The 22904-nt window shown below is 57.3% G+C and overlaps 1 protein-coding gene across 11 annotated transcripts in view; it reads left to right on the forward strand.

Annotated features, from left to right (window-relative positions):
- SEPTIN9 (septin 9) overlaps positions 1-22904 on the forward strand; it is a 144434-nt gene that overhangs the window by 102528 nt on the left and 19002 nt on the right. Inside the window, exon 1 of one of the 11 annotated variants that reach the window (XR_008997482.1) lies at positions 9318-9462. The exons of 8 other annotated variants lie outside the window; for them this stretch is intronic. The gene's annotated coding sequence lies outside the window, so the exon portion shown is untranslated. Of the gene's footprint in view, positions 1-9317; positions 9463-9745; positions 9872-10112; positions 10249-22904 lie in introns of those variants that run through there. 2 more of the 11 variants (XR_008997483.1, XR_008997480.1) reach the window with 2 other exon arrangements.

Here is a 22904-nt window from a genome sequence, read left to right on the forward strand (position 1 = left end):
CTCAGCCTGGCCTGAGCCTGACACGGTGGCCACAGGCAGGGGACCACCGCACGCATGGGTTGGATGTACAGACAAGTTGTGAAATCAGCCAGTTTCCACATCTGACTTGTATATTGTCTTAAAATATTCATGGCATTTGACATTTTTAACGTACTTCTAAGAAACTTTTTATTTTGAAATCATCTCAGACTCACAGGAAATTGCAAAAGTAATAGTATAGGGTCCCCGTGTGCCCTTGAGTCTGGATAGGGGAACAAGTCCCCGCTCCCCTGACCTCTTCGTCCCGTGGATGTGGTGTAGAACCTGTAGCCTGTTATCAAATCCAGGAAATTGACGGTGGTACGATAATATTGATGTAGCTACAGACCTCGCTCGGCTTTCACCTGTTTTACAGGCGCTTGGCTCCCTGTTTTTTCGATGCAGTTCTGTGGAATTTTATCATGCCCATGGATTTATGTAGTCACCACCTCGATGGGGATTCAGAAATGTCCCTTCACCACAAAGAGTTCTGCCTGGTTTTGAACTTTATCTAAATGGTACCATACCATATACTTTGATTTTTTTACTTCTTTCCCTGAATAGTATATATTTATTACTTTTTTTAAGATGTACTTTTAAAAGAGAAATTTCCCAGAAAATCTCCAGGGCCGCATTCAGGTTTTAAAGCACAGATGCATGGAACTCATCAGTGATCGGAACTCTTCGCATCCCACCAACAGCCCCTGCTCACTCCTTTCACTTCCCCCTCGGAGCATCCCCACAGCTTGAAGCTGGCAGACGCTTCCTCCTCCGCTGTCCCCCCTGTCTCCCCACGTGCATGCAAGTCCTGGGAAGACTCCGGAAGGTGACATGGTGGAGCATCTGCCTGGGTGCCAGGCGTAGCGCCCATCTGCACATATGCCGTCTCTCTCCTTTCCGTTCTCGAATTCCGGTGATGGAAGACTTCCTTTCCCCTTTTGGCAGATGAGAAAATTGCTTCCAAGAGGTTTAGAAATTTGCCCAAAGTCGCTCAGCTGATAAGTGGTGGAGTGTGAAATGGAAAGCCAGGGGGTGTGGCTGAGACCCAAGGCCTCTGGAGAGGCTCACGAATGGGGTCTGTGGCCCCTGGGCAGGGCAAGCCTGCACAGGGGACGCTCAAGCTTGTGGAGTGAGCCAGGAAGGGTCAGGGTCCTGTCCGGATGAAACAGCCAGAAGCGATGTTCCAGAATCTCGACTTGGTGGAGGTCTTGGTTCTAGGAGGAGAGGAAGAAGAGGAAAATGCTGGGCTGGGCTGGGCTGGGTCTAGTTTGCACAAGCTTCTTAGTTCCCCATGAGTGGTGTCTTTGCTAAAGGGATGAGGGGTTTCAGGCACCCCCAAAAGGCAGGGCTGGGGCTGACAAAGCCTCACATCAGATATCCTGAGCAGCTGCAAAAGCTGTCAGGCTTCAGGCCCGACAGCGAGGCCGCCGCCCTGGGGGAAAACACAGGGCTTCCTTTGCGCGGGCGTTTTCTGCCAGGTCATGAAAACAGCACTGCTGTTGCTGGCTGCCCTTCCTTAGGCACTTCATGTGGTTTTCAAGGCACCTTGGCATCGCTAGCTTCTCGGCCGCCTCCTCGCAAGCAGACACATAGCGGGTGGGCTCGCCTCCCCTCACAGGTGTGCACCCTGAGCTCACAGAGGTTTTGGCTTGTCCCCTGGGTCACCTAGCCAGCGAGCCACAGGAAAGCTCTTGGCTTGTTTTTCTCCAGGGCCTCTGAAGATTAATTTGTTTTTAAAAACTCATGCACCGTCTCAGAGCATGGACGCCTCGGTGCTCCTGTCTGGCTTGAGCAGCAGACCCTCGTCAGTGCCACCTCCTTCCCCCACCAGAGGGGGCCGGAACCTACGTTCGTATTTACCGTTCTCATGCCTGCCTTCAAACTTCTGCTACAGTGCTGTGTTTCTCTCAGTAACGTTACAGTATTGTCTTGCATGTTGCAAAACTACATAACTAGGAACATATTATGTGTTAGCATCCTTTGCAGTTTGCTTTTTATGTTTGTGAATGGAGGTCATGCACACCTGTAGTTCTGGTCTGTATGTTTTCCTTGCCAAATGGTATTCAGCGGGCGGATAAACCACAGCTTTCTGTTCTCTCCTTGATGGTAATATAGGTAATTTGGATTTAAAAATAATATACCAAGTCCCTGTGCTGCCCAAGTAAACCATCCTACCTGGGGGCCCTTACTTTCGCCTCCCGTCATACCCTGTGTCCAGAGAGGCTGGATTGATGTCTGGCCTAGAGCACGGGCAGAGAGCTGATGGGCTGATAAGTCTAAACCAGTGTTTCCCAAACTAGCTTCTCTGTGGGACCATTAATAGGCATTATAGAGGCAGAGGGGTTCTGTGTTAATTTTGGAAAATAGTTAAAGAATTTAAACTTAAAAAAAGAAATCACACCTCACATTGTAGAATTTAATGAATCTAGTAGATTGATATGTATTTCTAAATATCCAAAAGAGGCACTGTTGAGGGTAGCAGTTGCCAAATTTAGTTGATTGTGGAAACTTTTGGGATGGGAACGTCCTGTAGGGCAGGTTGTCCTGCTTTAATAGACTTTGAGAAACGGGAATCTAAATTGATGGCCAAAGATGGGAGAGGTGCAGATCTGCAATGAAGAGAAGGATTTCTTTTTGTAGGTGCTGGGGAGGAAAAACTTCTGCTCTACCCTCATAGAGTAGAAGTTGGGGGCCTGCAAATTAAACTGACAAGCACCACATCAGCAAGAGGAGAAGACAGATTTAATCACATATGCATGGGAGTTCACAGAAAAATATGACTCAAAGGGCAGTGAGAATTTGGGGCTTGTATGCCATCCTAGTAGGGGAAGGGGAAGAAGGGAAGAGCACCTACTGGGAAAACAAATGACTTTGGAAAGATGAACGGGCCCCTGGGAGAACAGGCGGGAGCCGCCCTACTTTTGTGATGGTGTCTGTGGAGGTGTGGCCTAGAGACCTCACCTCTTCTGTGACAAGAGTCAGTCTTCCCATCGTTCAGAGTTGGGGGTCAGTGACGACGGAGTTCTTTTGGGAGGCTCTGCTTTTAGGCAGATGAGATTCCAGGAACTCCAGTGCCTTCTGCTCAAAATACTGTTTATGCCACCGTGGCGTGTTTTGGACCCCTCTTGGGGTCCTTTTCCTTGTTTTCTCCCAAGTCCTAGACAGGCGGAGGGCAGTGTGGAGACCCTTAGTAAGCCCGAGCTTGGCCCAGTGAATTGCCAGGGCCCCTCTGCTGTTCAGGGAGTGAGACCTGCACGGACCTCCTGCCTGTAAGTCATACCCAGTTCTCCACTGGAGGCGAGGATTGATTCTGTGCTGGGTTCCCGCCTATGCCTGGATGAAACCCGGGTTCAGACAGTGGAGGGAGTGCTTGCCTCCCAGCCCCACTGACCCCAAGTGTGTCTTGGGCACATGCAGCTCTAAAATGTTACCAAGGGGTGTGTGTCTACCTGGCATAGTTCTCAATCCTGACTGCACATTAGCGTCTCCCGAGAGATTTAAAAAAAATACCAGGCCTTAAGATTAGTTCATGGGAATGCCGGGTGGGGCCCAGGCTCCCCTCAGAGTGGTCAGCGTGCTGCTGAGATGGACAGTCTCTCGCTAGAAGCAAACAGAAAACCTGCCCTTTCTGCATTAACCTCCGCCACCCCCGGGTCTCAGAGTCTCAGGCCCCTTCTAAATACCACACCGGTCACTGTTTGACTCAGAATCCAACCACATTAGCCGATGAACTTTGTTTTGGTCCCTGTTTCAAGGAAGGGCGGGAGGGTGGAGCCTCGTACATAAAGCCAACCTGGAGCGCCCCCACCTGGCAGTCCTCCCTTCCATCCCGGGGGCCTGGCTCAGGGCCAACCCCTCCCAGCGCAGCGCTGTGTGCTGGCGGAAAGCGAAGGTGGGGGCTCCTTGTGTTGCTTACGTTTAGGGTTCTCAGTGTGTACTGCTTCCGGGCACCCCGGCTACAGAGGAGGGGTGAGGTGGGCGGGATTAAAGGTGCCAGGAGGGGGAGATGCGACCTGATGGGGATGGGAGGCGGCTTCTTAGAAAGGAGGAAATGGGCCTTCCTGCCTTCAGGTCCACACGCAGTATGGGGCCTGCTACCTAGGCGACCGGCAGGGAGGTGAGTAGGGCACCCAGCAAGTGCTCAGATCAGGGTGTGACTCAGGAAACAGGAAAGGAGGAGGTGGGGGTCATGTCTGGAGGGCTTCCTGGAGGTGGTGACTTTTAACGGGATTTCAGGTGGGGTTTGGGAGACTATAGGGCCTGGAGGAAGGGCAGAGGGTCCTTAAAGCAGCCTACTGTAGAGCTGTGGCTGAGCTGGGAAGGCGGTCAGGACCTGAGGCGTCAGTCTGGGGGTGCTGGCTGAGTCTAGGGACAGAGGTGAAGCTCCTCTCTTCTCCCTGCTGGAGACCGAGATGAGGGGAGAGGTCTGAACCCCTACCTTGGGGGATGAGGAGCAGAAAGCAGCCGGGAGAAGCCTTCCCAGAGGGAGGGGTGGTTAGTGCACATGCTGCCCCCCGAGGTCAGGTGGGACGGAACTGGGTGTTGGCCCTGAGGATTTTTTTCAGGAGGTTGGTTTTAATGGTGAGACGGTAGTAGACAGACAGCAAAGGTTAAGAGGTGGGTGGTTGGTAGGCAGATAGAAGCCACAGTGTAGACCAACTGTTAAGATGCTGGGTTGTTGAGAGGCGGAGAAAGTCAGAGTCAACAGTCGGAGGAGGTAGCTGGGCCAGAGGAAGGGGCTTTGCTTGTCTTGAGATCTGGGGCAGCCAGATCGCTCTCCTCTGTCAGTCTGAAAAAGAACCAGCAGAAAGATGTCTACCGAATGTGACAGCACAGCCAGCTCACTGCCGGCGTTAGAGAGACTCCGCAGGGCCCTCCCTCCCCCCTGCCTGCCCCGGGCCTCCACTCTGGGGCTGCTGGGGCCCCCTCCGGGCACGGGGCTTGTGCGCGCTCCAGCACCTTTCTGCCTGCCTGGAGGCAAGGGGGCTCCCTTCCCCTGGGGGTGTGCAGCTCATATGCTCACCGCCCACAATAGCTGGCAGACCCGCACCTCTGATCCGCCCGGCCCTTCCCTGTTCTCCTGTGTGGGGAGCCCAGTGTGGCCCACAAAGGAGAGGGAAGGATGTTTTTCTTGGCATTTGATGGGAAGCATCTGCTGCATCCCATGGGGGTTTGCCCAGGGTGGGTTGGAAGAGAGTCGGCTGAAGGGCCGAGCTTTATGCTCATAGTCAGGCTTTGGGCTTGGCAGGAGAAAATTGTGGGGACTGGGGAGTGTGTGTGGGCGTGTGTGCGTGTGTGCGTGTGTGAGAGAGACGGAGGGAGGAAGGATGCCGTGTGACCACTTCTCTTCTCTCCAGCTGACGGTGCTGTGTGCAGCGCACGGTGTCCCTGCACTGCGGGGCATGAGACCTTGCTGTGCTCTTGGCCTGGTTGGAGGTGGCACTGTCCCCCTGTGGCTTCCAGAGTAGGACCCTGCTGCAGGACAGCCAACCAGTGCTGTCACCACCCCCTGGTGATCGTTCTGTTGGGGGTTCTGAGGAAGGACTGTGGGGGCTGCTCATGGGTAGTGCAAATGGCCTGCGGCATCCTTTTCAGGACACTGTGGGATGCGCCCCCCCCCCCCCCAACTTTCCACTGCGCGTCAACCTGGTGCCCATCGAGGGGCACTTCCTCAGCTGTGGAAGATTTGACTCACACCCCTGTCAGGGCTGGAGGGGCTCACCTTCTATCCTGGCTCCCAGACCACATGACCCGCAGCAAGCGTCCTTCCAGCTCTGGGTGTTGTTTCTTCATCTGTACAATGAGGCTTTGGAAAGACACACCTTACTGTGTGTCAGGGCTGGGATCGGGGGGGCTTCAGGAGAGTCCTGTGGCTGTTGTGACAAATCACCACAGACACCGTGGCTTAAAACAACAGAAACTTTTTCTCTTAATGGTCCTGGAGGTCAGAAGTCTGAGATCAGGGTTACTGGGCTAAGTCAGGGTGTCAGTGGGGCTGGCCTTCCGGAAGCTCCAGGGGAGGATCCAGCCAGGCCTCCTCCAGCCTCCGGTGGCTGCTGGCAGTCCTTGGCTTGCGGCCACGTCGCTCCAGTCTCTGTCTTCATCACGCTGTGGCCATCTTCTCTCTCTTCTTCAATCTCCCTCTGCAGCCCTCTCGTAGGACATGTGTGAATACATCTGGGACCCACCCGGATAAGCCAGGGGCTCTGCATCTACAATCCTTAATCACTGCTGCCGAGTCCCTCCTGCCATAGAAGGTGATGTGCACAGGTTCTAGGAAGGGACAGGCATGATTCAGTCTCCCCCACGACTCCTAATTTGTCTTAGGGCCCTTCTGGTTTTATGGTGTAAAACAAACAAGCTCAAGGGAAAAAGGGATACAGTGAATTATTTTTTCTTCGAGTGTATTTGTTTATATTTTATAAAACACACGAAACATAAAACTTACCAGTAGTGACATTAAGCACATTCACATTGTTGTGCAACCGTCACCATTGCTAGTTCCAGAACGATTTCTTCACCTCCAAAGGACACCCCATATCCATTAGGCTGCCACTCCCCATTCCTCCCCACCCACCTTTGGCAGTCACCAATCTGCTTTCTGTCTCTGTAGATCCTTCTTAACCAGTGAGATTCTGTGTGACTTTGAAGTAAATAAACAAAGGCACGGTGAGTTAGTTACTAAAGGACACAGGCGCAGGGCAGCCAGTGTGCAAATACCCGGGCTTAGAAAGGGCAGGGGTCATGGTAGCTTGGCCACCCCTGTCTTTCTTTCTCCTTTCTTGGAGTCTCTGCCTCTGCTTCCCCCCATTCTTTCCTCTCTCCCTTTGCAAATATCCCCAAATAGCTTTTGAGCCCCCAGTCTGCATGACTTCTAAGCTTCTGGGCCCTCCACAGAAAGGTTCGTGGCTCCACGCTGCTGGGGTAAACGGCAGTGGCACAGCCCATCACTCTCGAGCCCGGTCTCACAAGGCAGGTGGCTGTTCAGCCTGTGGCCGGCTGGCTCGGAGTCAGGGCTTCGTCCTGGCAGGTAGGACAGGGAACCCCAGAAAGGGGTGGGTTGGCAGTTGTAATAACTGACATCCTGGGAGCGGCCTGATGTGGACGGAGCACAAGTCTAACAGATGAATTTCTTAAGAGGAGCTCTGTTCTTTCTGGTAGGGGAATCTGAGCAAGATCCCCAAAAAGAGGACATTGGGATGTAGGGATCAATGGCCTCAACAGTAGATGCTCCTTTGGGTTCCGCTGAACTGTCCTGTGCCACCACTAAATGGCTGCACACGCGGTGCTGAAATTGATGTGTGTGGCTAAAGTAATGTGGTCCAAAAGACGCTCTCTAAGGATATGGGGTAATCCCAGCATAAAATCAAGAATGTCAAGAGATACACTGTCCTGTACAGTAGCCACTGGTCACATGTGGCGACCAACCACTTGAAATGTGGCCAGACCAGATCAAGAAGATGCTGTAAGAATAAATGCACACTGCATTTCAAAGAGTTGGCATGGAAGGAAACAAGAATGTAAACTACTCTCTCAAAAATTTTTATATTATTACACGTTGCATTGATAATATTACGGCTCTCTCAGGTTAAGTAGAATACCTTGAAATTAACATTACCTGTATTTTCTTAGATTTTTAAATGTGGCTACTAGAAACTTTAAGGTTACACCCGTGTCTTGCATAGGTGTGCCTCGCCCTCTGTTTGTGCTGGAGGATTGCTGGGCACCTGCACAGGCTTCAGGCCAGTCCCTGCAGATGTCCAGGGTGTGCTGAGTGGTGGGGAACCCTGGGCAGTACTGGGGCGCGGTGCACTCCCTGGCTGCATCCCTGGACTGGTGAGGATTCGCTCTCCTGTGCTTTTGAGCCCCATCGGGTGACAGGGAACACAGCCAGAGGAGCCTGTCCCAGGCGTAGAGCACCCAGGGGGCCCCGGGAGAGGTCTGGAAGGGAAGAGGGGCAGGGCAGGGGGTGGGCTTGGAAAGCCGGCAGTTTGCTGCACGGGCCCCAGGAAGGGGTGGTGGACCCTGGCGGTGATTTGTGGGGCCAGAAAGCTGGGGGACAAAGCGAGGCCAGAGGCAGAGGAGAATGTGCCGAGGGGAGTGCTGTGCTAGGAAGGAAGGCCTCTGCAGGGAGGCAGGGATGCTGTGGCTGGACGTGGAGTGGCGCCCAGGTGCCTGAGGCTTCTGTTAACCCAGCCCCGGGCCTGATGGGAGTCCTTTCGTGGAGGGCCGTCGGGGGTGGGGTGGGGGCAGGGTGGCCCTCCCTGTTCTTGGCCCCAGGAAATCACCTCTTGGAGGAGAGGGGGGCCTGCGTCTTGAGGGACTACTCTTCTTGGTTCTGGACCTACATGACTCGGCGCCGGTATTGCCTGTGCCCATTTCACAGATGGGGAAGGTCAGACCCCACCGCACAGGTGTTGAGTAATGGGCCAAAGCTCCCCAGAGGGAAGGGGCCTCAGTTCCAGCGCTTGACTCTGAAACCCACATCCCAGATCCACCCCAGCCTCCCCTCCCTCTCAGATGGGAAGGAGATCTCTGGATTCGCAGTCCCTCCCCTGGATGCTCCCTAACTTTGGCCGGGTGCCCCAGGACCTAGTGGCAGCAGCTGTACACAGCCTCTTTGCATGGGGGTGTGGAGGGACCTGGGCCTGCAGTCCCCTAAATCCTTTTGGTAAACCCTTAGACCTCGGAGGCCACTGGGGGGACGTGGGCTGTCAGGAGTGGGGAGCGACGGGGTTGGGCCGGCCGGTGGCCACTGCTGGGGAGGGGTCACTTCTGAGGGTCGGCCAGATATGGCCAGCCTGCCCATGTGGCCAGTGGGGCGGGTGCCCGGAGCTTCACCCACCAGCCACGTGGGGTATCGGCATGGGCAAGCAAGATGAGAGCGCGAGCCTGGGGAGGGCACCTGGGGAGTCCGCAAGGGGCGTGGTGTGGCCGGGGTGGGGGGCGGGGCCGGGCCTGGGTTACCACTCCTGGAGGTGGGAGGGCGGAGCTGAGTTACTTCCAGAAACCGGCCCTAAAACGGCTTTCCTAGGTGTCACTCGGAGCTGCTTTGCACTTGAACTAACGGCTCCTTGCCCCAGGCAAACCCCCGAGGCAGCCCCCGGGAACTCTCTCCTAGTGCTGGAGCTGGCCCCCCGGCGCCTTGGCCACGCCTGTACTTGGGAGTGACTCACTGGCTTGGGGTCAGAGGTCGGGGCATGGGATGGGTCTGGCCGATCCCAGCGCCCAGGCCCGCCCCGGCCGCTGCAGAAGGCTCTCCCAAGCTCCCTCCTCTGGGGACCACCTAGCCCTTCCCCAGAGGGGTCTCCGTGCATCACGGGCCTGCGGGGAGGGGAGAGGAGGAGACTCCGTGACTCACTGCCCAGACCCTTGGGGGCGGGAGAAGCGGGAGCCAGATCCCAGTCGGCGTCGGGAGGCTCCTGGAAGAAGCGAGAGCTCAGGGTGAGCCTGCCCGGCGCCCCCCGCCCCGGTTCCTTGCCTGCTGCTTCCCGTCCGCGGCCATTTCCACCCCCCCACACTTAGGCAGTAAGGGGCGAACAGGCTGGCTGACTCTGACCCCTGGCTGCCAGGAAGTCCGGAACAACCTGGGGCTTTGGGTCTGGCCTGCATGCCTGGGGAGGCCCACCTGATGGCCTAGGTTCGTCCCCTGAGCTGGTAGGGGTCCAGCACCTGGCGAAGGGGCAGCGCGGGGCGGGGCACAGGCAGAGAGAGAGGGCACCCGCGGGCAGCGTCAGATTCCTGGCACCACCTTGTACTCCGTCCCGCCTCAGCCGGGCAGGAGGGCGTCTGGGAGGAGGGGAACTGTGGCTCTGCGAGGCTTCTGGCCAGGGCAGCCTGGCTGGACGTCCAGGTGAGCCACCCGCCCTCCCTGCTTCCCCAACCCTTCCTCAGAGCCCGTGTCCTTGCTTTTGGGTGACGGGCTCGGCTCCTCGGTGTTTCTCATGCACAGAGCACACTGCGCCCTGGTCAGCTGCTGGGCCACAGCGGGTGCCCTGCTCCCCACCGGCCCCCGCCTCGCTCCCCCTGCCCGGCCCCTCGGAAGCGGTCCCCCGCCGAGCTTCCCCTCGCTGGCAGCCGAAGCCCCTCCCCACCTCTGCCCGCGCTCTGGGAGGCCCCTTGTTCCGCGACCACAAAGCCGCTTTGATCCTCTGCTCGGCGCCGAGCCACGTGACCCGGGGGGCGGGCCGCGCGCTCCGGCGGCCAGCGCAGCCCTTCGCCGCTGCTGGGGTGAGTGCTCCGCGCCCTTTGTTCCCCCCAGCCTCGCACCGGTGGCAGGGGGGCCCCTCAGGTGGCGCGGCCGCCCGGCAGCCCCCAGTGGCCCGGAGGCAGGGCCGGGAGCAGCAGCTCCCTGGCGCCCCTGGGCCCAGCGCCCCGGCCGGCGGGACAGCGCCCAGTCCCCGGGAGAGGGGCGGCAGGAGCTTGGTCTCCACGCGGGGCCCAGATTTTCGGCTGCGGAGTAGAAGAAAAGGGCTTTGTGCGGCCACAGCTATCTCTTTGTAAATATTTGGCTAGCAAGCCGAGTGGTGAGGTCCTCCCCAGGCAGGGAGTTTCTCGAGACTGTTTCCCTTTCGCAAGGGGCTTCCCTCACTTCCAGGAGGGCCCGGAGGACCACCGCTGCCTCTTAAAATCAGTCCGCACCGATTGCCAGCCATTAGGGCAGGCGGCTCGAAGGAGCGGTGGGAGAGCAGTTTCAACAGATGCTAGAAATGCGGGGACCAGAGACCCTGGTGGCCGGCACTGCTGTCGGGGGCGGACTGCTGCAGCCTGGTTGTGGACTCCCGGGAGGTGTTTGGGGTGCAGCTGTGGCTGGGATCGTGGTGGGGGTCTGTGGCGGGGCTGGAATCCAGGTGCTGCGCTAGGGCTGGCCGGTGGAGTGGGAGGGTGTCTGCCGCTCTGTGTCCGGAGAGGGGCGAGGAGGCAGCTCCTTGGGGACCTGCCTTCCAAGGGGCCATCCGGCCGAGCCGCGACATTGCGAGAGCCCCCAGACTCGGGTCCCACAGTCAGCCCCGCGCATCACCCAGAGCACCAAAGCTGGAGGGCCAACGTGCTGCAGAGGCCATGCCGTCTGCTGAAACTGCACCCTCGTGTCCCCCGGGGGTCAGCTCAGCTTCCAGGCTGCTGTGCTTCCTCCCCGGCAGATCTGCCTGCATGGTTCTCAGGTTTGAGGGAGCATCTCTGCTCACCAAAGGGAAGTTTGAAATTCCTTTCCTGGAGAAAAATGTGCCACCCAGCAGCAGGCCTCTCTGGCCACAGGGACAGAACTTGGTTGGAATTCAGGTTGGATCCCACATAGAAAATCCTTTTTGAGGAGGAGGCAGAAAAAGCCCCATTCAGTTCATCCCCGTGCAGTTGTGTGCGTGCAGTTTCCCCCTTCCCTCGATGTTGCTCCGTGGGGCCTCTGTGGGTGTTTACATCAGTGCCATTTCTCTGTGGTCTGTTCCCCTCCCGTGGCAGTCCAGGGGGCTCCTTTTCAGGAAACAGGAAAGGGAACGAGTCTGTTTAACCATTTGGGGGTGTGGAACCCGTGTCCATGTGAGTCCTCTTTGGAAAGGTGGGCTTCTCGCTTCTCTCCCCTTGGGCCCCTTAGGCTTGAGGGTAGCCACGGAGGGAGCCACGTGGCTGCCTCTCAGGACCTACGTTGTCACTGGCCCCGCCTTGCCCACCCCTCCTGGATGTCCCCACTACCCCGATCATTTTCATGTTGCGGCATCTACAACACCGCTGCGTCTGCAGGTTTGTGTTTTATGTTTCCACCAGCCTCTGCTCCTTGTGGCTGACACTACAGTGGGCGTGGCGGCCAGTTCAGCTGGAGCATGGGGGTGCTGGTGTGTGCAGGGTCACTGGGCATCCCAGATGGAGGAGATGGACTGGGTCCTGATGGGAAGGGGGCAGTCACAAGGCAGAACGTGGCCAACGCTGTTGTCGGCCTCACCAGCCCCAAGCAGAGATGGCTCTTGTTGGGGCCCATGAGGTCACTCCCCTGCTGCCCGGTCTGCTGCCCCAGCCTCGAGGACGGGTTCACAAGGGCTTTCAAGCCAGAAGCCCTATACCCATTTGGGCACCCTGAGACTCCAGGCTGATTTGCCTCCCCTCCCCCTCCCTGCCACCATACCCTCCCTACTTCCTGTTGCGTCACCACAGGCCTGAACTGCCCTTGTCAGATAGGGTGGCTTTGCAGGAGCCAGGCGCGTTCCCTGTGGGCTGGGAGGCCTACTACCGAAGGAAAGACCCTGTTGTCCTCAGGAGAGCCCCTGCCCATCTGGAGCTGCACCCGGCAACCTGCAGTGTCAAAGTTCTCTAAGCGTTTTTAGGAAGCGCACACCACTTTCACCCCTCTGGCTGAGCTTCTCCTAGCCTATTCTCCCTTAACACTGAAATCTTGGGCCACCTTGCCCATACCATCCAACGTTTCTGAGCCCCCTCCTTGCACCGGCTGCACGTGTGCAGGAAGAGTGGCTATTTTAGTGCATGAGGGTCAGGACAAATGTTTGCTGTCCAACCCCACGTCCCAGGCTGGGGTCATCTGCAGCGGCAGTCAGTTTTCCACACCTGTTGCTCCCACCGCCCTCCCATACCCCCCACTGCTGACGCCACTACTGAGACATGGGGTTTGCATATGCCCAGGGTTGGGTATGCTCAGGACTAAAGCGGGGGGCCTTGGAGAAGGTTCTTCCAGCAGAAATCATAGCCCTTGGCTGGGACTCCATTCCCAGAATTCCCTGCCTTCCAGCACCAAGCTCTGGTTTGTTTATTTGCACGCCAGCCTGGTTCCTCGTGCAGGTAGGGACCTGTTCTCGGACTCAGCGGAGCCTCACGGGGCCTTCCCAGGAAGGCTCCCAGGGGCGGCGGGCTGTGCAGTCAGCTCTGCAGTCAGCTCTGCGGGCAAGCCGGTTCTGTGAAGAGCAGTCTGGGAACCCCTAATTACAGGCCTGCGAGGTGCTTGCCACACCTGGGAAGACCTCCAGTCGGCCTGCCTCCCAGCCTGCTCCCAGGAGCCTGGTTTGGGGGCTGGCAGAACGGTGGGTGGGAACTACTGCCTTGGCCCGTCCCTGGTCTGTGGGTGGGTGGGTGGAGTTCAAACCCGCCACTGATTCTTTCTCTTCCCTTCTTTCACCACTGGGGCATGCCGGGCTTGTTAAGGCCCTTGTTAAGGCCCGGGGAGTTCGGCCTCTGATTCTGTAGGGCCTGAGCTGCCGCGTTTGCGCCTTCAGAGGAGAGCTAATGATCCACCCGTGGCTGGGGGTTTGGGGGCTGGGCCTTGGCTCGGTGGGGGGGCAGCTCAGTGCAGGGGGCCTGAAAGATGATGTTCAGCCTAAATACCATTGGTAAACACTAACTGGGGTTCAGTAGCTGGATCATGCCTGAAGTGCCCCCACATTTCTTGTCTCTCCTGGAGCTGGGGTTGGGGGGACACCCTCTGAGACGTGGGCTTCCACCCAAGGCTGCACTTGGAACTGGTTGGGGTTGAGTCACCAACAGTGACCCTACGTGGCTCTTGGGAAGGAGGTGCGCCAGCTGCCGCAGTCCCCTTCTGGGACCCCCAGATGGCCTGCCAGCCCTTGCCCTGCACTGCGTGTGCCAGGCACTGGGTGCCCAGTGAGTCGGCTGTCCGAGCAGGCATTGACGGGGCTCCCTTGATGGTGTGGAATGAGCCCAGACCTCCCCCTCCCTCCCAGATCCTTATCTCTTATCTTCAGGCCTCCTTCCAGGTGCCTGTCACCAGGCCTCTGACAGGACAGCAGATAAGGTTTTCCTCACCCTGGAGCTGGAAAGTGGATTCAGCTTCCCGTAGGAGCACATCCCCACCGGGTGGGCATGCCTGTGTCCTGTGTAGTCCTGTCCGTCTTTCACTGGACTCTGGACCTGTGGATGGACTGTGATGAACTGATCTCTGTTTCTGCGTCCTGGACACCCCCGAGTGCTTGCCCAGCATGTTTGAATGAGTGCAGGGTCAGCATCGCCTGACTGCAACTTTTCATCTTCTATCCAAATACTTTGTGGTGTCTCTCTTTGAAGATCTTTTTAAGAAGGACCAGGGAGCAGCATTTCTTGGTGATTTGAATATGCTCTCCCCAGGGCAGGGGACTGGACCAGATGACACAGGTCCGTGACCATGGCCGCATGCCCTGTGGGGATGTGTAGAGGAACGAAGATAGAAGGAAAAGCTGCCCATGCCGGTGTCAGTTGTGGCCCCAAAGCCTGACAGGGTGGACAGTGGCCCCATTGAAATGGGGGGAGAATCACCATTGCTGTAGTGGGAGGGGGGGTACCAGGCAGGCAGAGAGTGGTGGTGGGGGTCTCACATTTGTACCTGGGGGAACCAGGCGGGCAGAGCAATACGGAGCGGTGGAGGGGGTCTCCCATCCACCCACCTGCAGGGGCAGGTGGGGGCCTGTGCATCCTCCCAGGACCCTTGCCTCCGGCCCTGTGGTGAGAGGGCCCAGCAGGGGAGGTGCTGCGGGCAGCATGCAGAACACACAGGCCTTATGCGTTGCCCTTCGCATGGTGCCTTTGAGGCCAGACTGCCAGGGCCAGGCCCCCATGATCAACCACGGGGTACTCAGCCTGATGCCAGGGAGCTTCAAGGCTTCATCTTGGGGAATTTCATTTAAGTGACCTTCGGCTGACCACATGGCCCCGCCCAGGTCCCTGCCCACCTCTGTTGATTTGGTGTATGTCCATGAAATGAACCAGCTCTCTATGGGCCTCAGTTTCCATATCCGACTTAGCAGCCCACACCGTCTGCTGCCAGTTCCGAGGTGGTGGAGATGTGTGAGTTGGGGATGCAGGTTGGGCCTGAGGGCCCTGGACATTTTGGGGGCTGAGGGAAGCCCCTCTGTGTACTGCCCCATTCAGTGTGGGACTTCCAAGGATGGCTGGGGAGTGAAGAGCTAATCGGCACCCAAGTGCTAATTATATTAACCCAGAGGCCCCTTGCCCTCTGGGCCTGTGCCACCCTGTGAGAGTGCGCTTACCTGAATTCCTTCCTGCGTGGCTTGTTGTCATGGAGGCTGCACCCACCTGGCATCCTCAGGGTTTGGGATGGGGTGAGGGAGAGGACATGGGCCAGTAACAGATTAGGGGTGGGTCCTGCTAGAGATGGCCTGGGAGGTTGGGCAGCCGCCCCCTGGCACCTGCCAGCACCCTGTCTTTAAAGAGGGCCTGCCCCTGGGTTGCTGCGACTTCGGTTCCAGCCTGTGGCGCCGAGGCTCCTTGTTTAAGGTAAGTGGTGAGTCCGCATCACCCTCTTCCCCACTGGGCTGCAGAACTGAGCGGAGCACAGGACGACAGATGCTGGACAGGCGCTGGGGGCCAGCTGCGCATGAGGAGGGCACGGTGCCCGCGATCGTTCACCAGGGAGCACTCCCAGATCCCGGCATTTGTGCTGTTTGGTTAATAACAGCTTTATTGAGCTATTATTCATGTACCCTAGAATTCACTCTTAGAGTGTACTGTTTGGTGGTTTTCAGTATATTCACAAAGTCCTGCAGCTGTCGCTACTGACCCCAGAATGTTTTCATTGAGAGACCCTGGACCCATAGGCAGCCCCTCTCCATCCCCAGCGCCTGCAGACGTGAAGTTGCTCTCTGTCCCTATGAATTTGCCTGTCTTAGATACTTTATACAGGTGGAGTCATGCAGTAGGTGGCCTTTGTGACTGGCTTCTTTCACTTAGCGTGGTGTTTTCAAGGTTCAGCCACACACCATTCCTTTTTACGGCTGAGTAGTATTCCATTTCATAGCTCTATCCTATTTTGTTTATCCTTTCATTGGTTGACGGGCATTTGGGCCGTTCCCACTTTGTAACTAATGTGAGGTGTGCCGCAGTGGGCACTGTCCAGGTTTGGCATGGACATATGTGTTCATTTCTCTCGAGGAGTTGGCCAGGTCATGGGGGTCGAGCTTGACTCTTGGGCATCAGGTGGGGATTCGTTGCTGGTCCACGCCGGGCCCCCCCCAGCCCCCCGTGGTGGCTGTGAGCCCCTTGCGTCTTCCTCCAGAGCACGTCTCAAACTGTGTCTCTGCAATTTGCAGGGGTCCTTCTGTTTCACTGTGAGCCCGGGGCCAAGCTCCGTGGAGTGGATGAATCAATGTGGATCAGTCAGTTTGGGGTGAGAAGTAGTCATTTTGGTCTGCAGCAGGGTCCTGGCTGACTGGGACCCAGAGCAAGGCGGGGGGGGGAAACGGAAGGTTATGTGTCCTCTGGGAGATGGGGAAGCAGCAGAGCTGGTTGCCCCGGGAGAGAGGAGGTCGTTGGGCTGGTGTGCCCCACCCCAGGAGGAAGGCTGGAGAGAGGCTGGGAGTGTGGGGAGCTGCTTTTCTTTTTCTGAGGAGGCACCCCCTTACCCACCAGCCTTGGCCCCAGGGGAGATGTTTGCCTCTGGGATCCAGGGAGGGGCACAGGCCGCCAAGGGTCTCCCCTGTACACCGTGTCTAGGCTGTTTGGTGCATAGCACGTGGAAAAGTCAAACTAAAATAAGTGCATGTCTGTTGTCATTGCAAACACCACCCAGGCTTATGAAGCCGGCCCCTCCCTGCCCACGTCTGGGCTCCCGGCCCCCCAGCCCCGTGTCTGGCCTCATGGACTCTCTCCATGTCACTCTACGGTGTCCCAGCCCAAGAGCCCACCGGAAGGGCCCACTTGGCGCAGTCTTGGGAAGGCGCCCAGCGGTCAGGCCCTGGCCAGGCCCCATCCCTCCCCTGCCCTCTCCAGTTCCAGTTGGGGCAGAAATTACCATATGAATGTGGCTTCTTCCCGGAGCCGGGCCGGAGGGGCCGGGGAGGGGACCGGCTCTCACCCGCAGGGGCCTCCAGGTTCCCAGCTGGCCGCAGCGAGGCAACTGAGAGGGAGTCATTCCCAGTACCGCGGTAGGTCACTGGAGGTGGGTAGGGGTCTGCCCGTGGGCAGGGGAGGGCATGCTGGGTCCCAGCAAGTGTGGGAGGCCCCAAGGACTGGCATGCGCCCTCAACTCAGTTTCTCTCGTTGGCAGCTTGTGTAAGAACTTGTAACTGTAGTTATGTTGGTCTGATTTCAAAAGTCGCAGCTCATTACCGCAGGAAGCGTGGATTCTAAGGAAGGACACGAAGATGAGGATCATATGCAATAAAGCAAATCTGAGCTCTTTGTAAACTGTTGAGGGCCTGAGTGCAGGCCAGCCCGGGGTCAGCACCCCTCCGGTGGCCCCGCCTGAGGCTTTGTGTCCTTAGTTCCTGGCGGCGATCCTGGGACCAGGACGAGGCACTTTCTGGGCCCTAACCAGAGCCCTTAGTTCTGTCTCAGTAGATTCTCTTGGTCAGTTGCCCGAATCACTCTGAAGTTAGGGCTGGTGCTCCGCCACATGAATGTCCAGGTAGCAAATTGACAGATGCCAGGAAAGTCACTCCTGGACTGTGAAACTCTCACTCACTCCTGGTGGCATTTCCTCCAGGGGAGTGCCTCGTGACCAGTGGCCTGGTCCCTATGTGGAGGGCCCACTTGTCTCTGAAGCCCTGGCCAGGCCAGCTGCAGCGTCGGAGCGCCTTGGCAGAAGTTGCAGAGGTGGGACAGAGCCTGGGGTCGGCCCAGCTGCTCTGATACGAGCCCCTGCCCACTGGCCCTGCATGCCCTGCCTGCCCCAGACTTGACAATGTGCTGTGATCCTGGGAGAGACCCAAGGGCCCTGAGCCAGGTGCAGGGAGGTGGGTCTCGGAGGCCCGCCTCCCCACCCCCCAGGCCCTTTTCTGAGCATCCTTTCCTGTATGGGCAGGAGCTGTCCCAGGAAGTCCATCCAGCCTTCCTCCTCTGGCCTGGTGGCTCCTGAAGGACGCTGGAGACTGGACACTGTTAACACCCCATTCACATGCTGCCACTCTCCGAATGCCCCTGGGAGCCCCGTGGGAAAGGATGCAGGCCAGCACAACAGGAAGTGTGCCGAGCACCAGGGCCACCTGGGTTGACTAGGGAGCAGTGGCCGGCCCCCCACGATGCTCTGGAAGGAGAGGAAGGTGGGAGGAAAGGGCAGGGAGCTTTTCATTCATTGTATTCAACCAAGTAGGAGCTACTGGGTACTCAGATGTGTGGGGTTTTGTGAGCAGTGAATGAGACAGACCCCGGGAGCTTGCCCACCCGATGGTGCTGTGTTGACAAGTTGTGGGCAGGGCTGTGTGGGAACGAACAGAAACTTGGTGCAGAGTGTAGCCCTGGGAAGAGGGGGCAGTACCCCCGGAGCAGCACCCAGAGAGCCTCGATGAGGAGCCTTGTGCGGAGAGCATGCACCCAGCAGGGGAGCTGGGCCTGGGCCTGTATCGTAGTAACTCAGAGCATTTTCTGTCCAGGCTCTATTCTGCGTGCTGTATAAATACCTCGTTCGATCCTAATGGCTCTCTTACAAGGCAAACATTTTCACATTTTACATACAAGAAAATTGAGGCACAGAGAGGTTAAGTTACTTGCTGAGGGTCGTAGGCCTTGTGTGTTGTCTCAGGTTCAGTGGCCTCGGCACCCCTGGGCGGTGTTTCAGGGGTGATGGAAGTATCTGCCTTGAGGGGCGACCAGGCAGCTGCCTGTGCCCACTGCTTTGCCTGGGGATCGCCTTGGGCAGAGGGTTTGCGTGTGTTTTGAGGCCCCTTGGGAAGGCGGGCTGCCCATCCCATGCTCGACTCAGAGCATTTGAGTTCTGGCTCGTGCACTTGGAAGGGGCCTCAGGTGTGCCGTAAGGGCCTGTCTGGCGCATGCACTCAGTCGAGTGGCTGCCGTGAGAGAGTAGGGGTGGACCTGCAGGGTTCTGAGCAGCCGGGGAGGCCGGCAGGCTCGTTCACACAGTCCAGGCGGGCTGCCCATAAAGCCACATTGAGAGCTGAGTCAGGGGCATGTGGGTCCCGGGGCCATGAGCCTCATGAGCCTACTGCTTCCAGACCCCTGCCCTCCTGAGCAGGAAGGGCCTGGAGGTGAAGAGAGAAAACGACTTAGGCTTTTCCAGCTTAAACGTCTGCAGTGGATGGGTGGCCTCACTCGGATGGCCTAGAGCCGTCGAGCCCCCTCCCCTCCTTTCCCTGCAGCCCTTGCGAGTCAGTTGTGGGAAGTGGCCTTCTGTCTCTGGTCAGGCTTCTGCTTCTGACCCAGGAGCAGGCCCTCCTGCTTGGCCCTCTCCCAGGCCCTGCCTCCCTCTCTACCTTTCTGAAGCGACTTGGGCACAAGGGAGCCTAAGCCATCCTGGGGCCTGAGTGGGTTTGTGCCGAAGGAGGGAATGGCTTGATACTGCTGGAGGAAAGGCCGTTTGCACCCGGCCCTGGGACGGTGAAGGCCCTGCTGCACCTCAGAGACCCCGTCTCCTTTTTGTTTTTTCAGATGATTTTATCTCCTGGGAGAGGCAGAGCCCCCAGCCTCCGTCCGTGTCTCCACAAGCTCTGGTGTGCATCTGCTGACAGTCCTGCTGATAGGAGATGGGCAGGGGAGGGGAGGCCTTACCCTGCCCGACTTAGGGGGACATCCCCGATAAGAGGAAATTCCACCCTGTGACAAATGGCCAGTTCCTACCCATCCATGAGGGAGGATCTTTTCTTTTCTCTTTTTAACTTTGCAAATATTTGCCAGGAACTAACGGAATCTCTGTGGTCGGCTGGCCAGTTCAGACGCCGTGGAAGGGCTGGCGGGGGCTAGATGCCGGTTTGCTCTGGGGCAGGAGCCATCATGCTGGAAGGTTCCTTGGGGAGGGAGGAGGCTCTGGGGGCACGTCCTTGATCCTGTGGGGCAAGTGGATGGTGGAAAATGAAATAAAGCTTTGACAAGGGAAGCCATAGGGCCTTCGCTGTGGCATGAATTCTGCAAGAAGGCGGCTTGCAGGTCGGAGCCTGCTCTGACCAAAGACGGGTGTCTCAACAGGGCCGCCTAGCTGGGCAGGAACTTAGCCGGAGGAGGAGGTGGCTACGAATGAAAGAACCGAGGGGCCCCTTCCAGAAATGGGGGGGGGGTGTGATGGGGTGTTGGACGGTGTCCAAATTGGACCTTCCTGATGGGGGCCAGTGAAACCGTGTTGGCAGAAATGAAGAGCTTCTTGAGATTCTGTTTCTGTCTTGGACAGTAGGGGAGAGGTTTGCTTTAATAGGTTTGGCAGGCAGTGAATGTGGGGAATCCCCCCTCCTTTGGGGCACCAAGGCCCCTGCATGAGTGGGGGGGGTCGGGTGGGCACCGTTCCTGCTGGGTCCCCTCCTGGGTCCTGCAGAGGCCACAGTGTCGTGGGAGATCCTCATTCGGGTGTCCTTCCGCCAAGCCTCCTCCTGCACTGAAACCAGAGAACTGCAGAGTCCCTGGGGTTCCCATGTGCACGGGGAGGAGCTCCAGGGGAGACCGCGCAGCCCTGTGCTGGTGCGCACCCCCCTCCCTCCCGAGGGCTGCCTTTGTGCTCGTTTCCAAGCTAAGTTTCAGGCCAGAGGGCAAAGGCTCCCATTTCTGGCTTCCTGGTCCCTGCCCCGTGCAAAGTGTGAAGTGTAATTCGGTTTGGAATTACTTAGTGGTAGATGAGCTGTGAGGGCTTTTAAAATTCAGCCCTTGATCTCCTCCTGCACAAATTTGCAAAATGCCGTCATTAATATTCAGTGTTTCCGTCTTTAGAAGGGCCAGGAAGTTTCCCGCGGCATTCATGGCGGTTTGCGGTGGCTTGGGCAGGTCGGGGGGGTCCAGGGGAAAGCGCAGTTGAGTAAGTGGGAAAAAACCTGTTTCTGAAGCCCCCTGCACCCGCGCCCGCCCACAGCCTGCTCCCTGGGGTCGCTCCCCCAAGTGGCCCGGGCTGCTCTCTCCTTGGGTGCAGGGAGGGGCACCGCTGGCCGGAACCTCTGCTCTTTTCTTCTTTTCCCCTTTGCCTCTTGGCTGTATTTTTTTTTTTTTTTACTTTCCCTCGCCTGTTCCTGGCCATCCAGGACTTCTTTCTTTGTATTGTGGATCAAAAGTTCAGTTCAGAGAGAATGCAATTAGAGGCAGAGTTCCCATCAGGCCAAGTTAGTTTCTGAATTAAGACCCAAGTCCTAGAGGTTTCTTGCTGAACCCCCAGAATTGTCCATTATTTGTGTGTGTCTGTCTTCATGTGCTTTTTTCTTTTCAAGAGGAACATTCTTACCTTATATTAGCTTATAAAACAGGTTTGTGATACACACACACAAATCCTGGACTCCTGTGCCAGATTGGGTTCCTTACATGTAAGGGACACTAAGGGGCTGTCTGGAAGTTATGGCTAATAAACATTTGAATAAATGAACTTCATGTTCCTATGTACCGTCACTGTTTCATTCAGACTGATCTCAAACCTGTAGAGTCTTCTTTTTGTTTATTACTATATAGTAGGTATTAAATAAATATTTGTTGAATGAATTGATGTTGTGGTCCTGGTCCACTAAGACATGGGATCTTCTTCTACAAATACTGTTTATAGCCATTTCTTTAACATCATCTTCAAGGGCCATTCCTTCTCCCAGGTCTACTCACATCTGTGTGTGTGTGACTGGTTTCCAGCCCCATTGCCTACCCGTTCTCTTGCCTTCACCTGCATTTCCCAAGTTGGTTGACGACAGCTTCTCTCTCCATGCAGTCACTTACACCAGCAGTGGGGTGTCCTTCCTGGGGCCCCTGTGGGTTCTGTCAGCTCAGCCTGGGGCGGTCTCCTGGAGGTGGAGCTGCATGATGAGGATGGGCATCTTGATAACCTGCTCGGGGTGGATCCGCCTGGGAGCTTTGCTGGGATGTTAGGGGTGTGGGGCCTCTGGTGCTCAGGGCTTACACAGAGTATCCTGGGGGAGCTGGAGTCACCCCTGAGACGGTGCCTGGAATCTGGGACCCCCACACTGGGCTCTCCTGCTGGTATCGAAGAGCTTGGCCAGCCAGGCCTTCGGGTGCTTTTTCTCCCAAGTTTTAAATGCTGATGCCCCCTGCTAGGCCATAACCGTCACTGACCTGAAGCCGGGCGGGACCTCCTGGTGGCAACTAGGGAGGGAAGGGCTGGGGCCTGGGGCCTCGGATTCCTGTCCCAGCATCAGGCACCTTCACTTTCCTCAGCCCTTCCTTGGTGGTCAAGGACCTGCCTGTGGAGTCACCCTGCCTGGGTTTGAATCCTGGCTCTGCTCTTCACCAGCTCTGTGACTGTAATAAGCAACAGAAGGACCAGAGCCTCTGTTTCCCCATTGGTGAAATGGGGGTAACAGTGTCTAATTGAACTGGGTTGTGACATTCCTCCATGAGATTGTGCATGTACAGTGTTTAGAAATGTAACCGGGGGCAACACTGGCTTTTGTGATTGGCATCATTTCTTCATTCATTCATTCAGCAAACAGTCATGGACTTGCCATGTGCCAGGCACTGCCCCAAACGGGACAGCAGAGGAGTGATCGTGATGGGTGGAGGGTCTGGTTTTGTGAATCTTACGTGGTGGAGACAAATAGTAAGAAAAACCAGACACGGCACTTTTCAGCTATCACCGTGAACTCTGTCCGAAGTCTCCGGGCTGTGAGGGCCAGCTGACTGGGCTGCCGGGCCAGGCCTGCAGTGTTGTGCAGACCTCCAGGGGGGTAGGAGTGAGGGAGGGGGCAGCCGCGGTCACTCTGTCTCCTGGCACTCCCTGCAGCCGGGACCTGCCCACCTCCAAGAAGCCCCTTTACAGGGACAGAGAGCATCCGCTGTCTGTCCTGGCTGTGGGGTCTGCAGGTGCCCCCTCAGCCTGCAGCTCAACCTTCCCCGTGGTCCCGGGCAGTGGGCTTCCGGCCTCCGTCCTGTGTGCACTGCTGCACAGTGAAGTCAGTTCTCTGACCACTGGGACCACCCGGGCTGGGGGGGACACGGGGAGAGGGAAGCCTTCACCGAGGGGGAGGACGCTGGCTGGAGGTGCAGGGTTCTCCAGGAGAGACGCCTGGAGGCCGCGG

The sequence above is a fragment of the Manis pentadactyla genome, chromosome 4 (genome assembly GCF_030020395.1).
Source record: "Manis pentadactyla isolate mManPen7 chromosome 4, mManPen7.hap1, whole genome shotgun sequence".
NCBI classification, from domain to species: Eukaryota; Metazoa; Chordata; class Mammalia; order Pholidota; family Manidae; genus Manis; species Manis pentadactyla.